Here is a 3,390-nt window from a genome sequence, read left to right on the forward strand (position 1 = left end):
AGAGGGAGCTTCTGAGTAGTCTCTGAAAGATGGGGAGAATTTTTAAGTGGAGATTGAGGGGAGAACATTTCTGAAAGAGAAATGAAGGAGGCAGAGCAAAGGCCTGGAAACAGAAGGAGGTAAGACTGACTGTGTTCAAGAAACAGCAAGTTGTCTGGCCTGGAAGGGCGTGAATGCCCCCGGGTATGGCATACTGAGTCACTGCTGGCCATTGATGCATATTTGAAATCAGTGTTGTAACGAGGGGGTGGCCAGGGAGGTGGAATTATGCAAACAGTGCACAGCCTCTTCTGTGTCCAGAGGTGGAGACAGCAAGGCACCTGGGAGCAGACTTTTGTATTTATGAGAAAAATCACTTGAATGGCCCCTTGTCCCGGGAAAGGAGTTTTTCCTATAGTCTGGCCAAGGCTGGCCTCCCTTTGTATGCGGAGTCCTGGAGCAGTGGGAGGAGGGAGGAAGAGAACCAAATTGCAAAGGAGCCTTCTGGGAGGGAAGTGAACACACCCGAACCTCTCTTCCCTGAGGAGAAATAGCCCAAACTATAGCCCAGGAGCAGAAAGGGGCACCGAGAAAGAACTCACCACAAGGTAAAAGGAGCTGGGTCCTGAGTTTAACGCAAAGTTAAGACAGCTGGTACGGCACAGGGTGGGCACAAGCTGGAGTCCCTCGGACCCCACTGCCCTGACCAGTATCTTGCTTTGGAAGCATCTGCTGAGCACATGAAAGAACCGAGAAACGAGAACTGTGGCCCTGAAGTCTACGAGTGTGACCTCCCTGTGGTCACCCAGAGATCTCTGCATCACAGGACTCACGTGCACGGATAGTGAGAGATGGAATGCCGTGACCAAATAGGGCAGCTATTGGGATAATACAACATTACCGTTCTCTCTCTGCCTAGATTTGGAAGCAGTATTGATAACCAATTGGGATTTTGGCCAATTTGAGGGAGATGAGCGCCAAAAGGGAGATATTGGACTTTCTGCTACTAAGAAAGGAAAGGAGCTAGAACAACTAATTGAAAAAAAAAAGGAATTGAAATGTGACAAAATTTGTACTCCAATCTAATGTTACAGTCAACCAGAGATGAACAAACTCATGTCCCAGCAGTCTTCTGTAGTGGTAAGGCAGGAGACTGGTAAATTGCAGTGTGCTAGGAGAGGGAGGAGTCTGGGGGAAAGGGGCCTTGGGCAGCAGAGATGCCTCCAGGTGGGCCTCCAGGATGAGCATCAGTGTTGGGACAGCAGGAAGGGGCACATAAAAGCAGGCTAATGTCATGGAAGACACACTCTGTCTAATCTGGGGCCTGCTCTAGAACCAGCAAGTCCTCATCTTCTACATCCAAAAAACATAGAGTTGTTTAGAACAGACTTTAATTGCCACACAAGGAATATAAGTTTTATATAAGGAAGACTCATCTCATGCAGATTACCTAGAAAGACTGTGAAGGTTGCATTCAATGAAGATTTATGGTCACCGGGAAAGGGGTTGGATAGGGCAGTGGTTTTTTAAATATTTTTAGTCACATAATCCTTATTAGAATAAAATCTTACACAGAATCTCAATGTTTAAACTGAAGAACATCGAGTGGTTTGGAGTGAGTCCGTGGTAAGGCCCGTTGAGCCCTGGATACCAGGACCTTCCTTTGTGTCCCTCACACCCCACACCCTCCACACTCTGATGTGGAGGCCCTGAGGGACCTCCCAGGAATACCTCGGGCTCTGTAACAAAAGGCGTAAGAACTGCTGGATAGGAGATGTGCTCTAGCAGAATAGATGATCTCCCTAAATCCCTGGGTCTGTGCTTCTAATACAGATTCCCTAACCACAGCTGCTTCTGGAACAGAGGGGAGTATCTCGAACCTCAGCTGGGATCATAGGCCCAACTAGACTAATGGGTCACACATCTTCTGTGTGTCCCTCTCAGGCCATTTGCCCATGTCCATATGTGCATTACCATGAGGGAAAGCTGATGCCCAGTGTTCCACAGCTCAGCCATTTCTTGGCATTGGTACCCAGCCTGTGTAACACCCTTTAATGATGAGGACACTGGAATGGTGCCACTTGCAGACATTCACACCTCCTGCAGCCAAGCTTGCCTTGAACCACCCCCAAACCAGCATCAGAGAGGAGAGCCTCTGAAGAGTCCCACCATGCCAGGTGCCATCAATGCCAACCTAAGGGTGCCGTGGAGAACTAGACTCTGTCCCTGGAATAATCAGAGTTGAGGGTGACAGTCACCAGGGGTAAGGCCCAGTAGAAGGACCAGGAGCCCCATACTCACTGCGGCTTGTTCACCATCATATCTCTCAAATCTGGCATTGTACTTGGAGCATAGATGCTCATCAGATGTTTGCTAAATGAGTAAAAGAATGAGTTGGGAGACTAGTATTTGTTCTGATTCTGTCACTAATTAAAGTTAAGTTAGAACAAATCATTTGTCTTTTTAAGACCACAATTGCTCAGTTGTAAAATTATAGAGTTAGACCATGTTCTGGTTTGCTAATGCTTCCATTACGTAAAATACCAGAAACGTATTGGCTTTTATAAAAGGAATTTATTCATTTACAAATTTATAGTTCCAAGGCCATAAAAGTGTCCAAACCAAGGCATCAACAAGAGGACACCTTCAGTGAAGAAAGGCCGATGCCATCCAGAACACCTTTGTCAGCTGGGAAGGCATGTGGCTGGTGTCTGCTGTTCCTTTGCTCTGGATTGCGTTTCAAAACAGCATTCTCCAAAATGTCTCTAGGTCTCTCTTAGCTTCTCTGGGACAGACTCCGGGCTAGCATCTCCAAATGTCTCCAAGCATCTCTCAGCATCTCTTTCAGTCCCAAGCGTCTCTTCAAAAGTCTCTCTCAGCTGCTCTGAGCTCCTTCTGTCTGTGAGCTCTCTTACAGGACTCCAGTGATTTGATTAAGACCCACCCTGAATGGGCAGGGTCCACATCTCCATGGAAATAATTTAATCAAAGGTCTCTCCCACAGTTGATTGAGTCACATCTCCATGGAAGCACTCAATTAAAAGATTAATGCCTGCCCTCACAAGATTGCAATTAAAAACATGGCTTTTGGGGGACATAATATATCCAAACCAGCACAGACCATGTAAGTTGTTTTCGCCTCAAGGAAATTGAATTATGTAAGTCATTCTGTAGTTTTAGGGCTTCCTCAAGAAATGAAGCATTTTTCACTAATTGAAAATTTTAACTACGTGGGACCCTTACATTTTTGCTATTTGAGCATAAATTTGGATTCTGCATAAAATATTAATTTGAAAACAGAATGGGGCAGATCTAAAAAATGGTTACAAACTTCTGAACCAGAAGATCTATAGAGATCCTTAATTTCAAGGATTATTCATATCCTATTCCAAAGGCATGATGAAGTGAAAC

This window comes from Choloepus didactylus, chromosome 15 (genome assembly GCF_015220235.1).
Source record: "Choloepus didactylus isolate mChoDid1 chromosome 15, mChoDid1.pri, whole genome shotgun sequence".
NCBI lineage: Eukaryota > Metazoa > Chordata > Mammalia > Pilosa > Megalonychidae > Choloepus > Choloepus didactylus.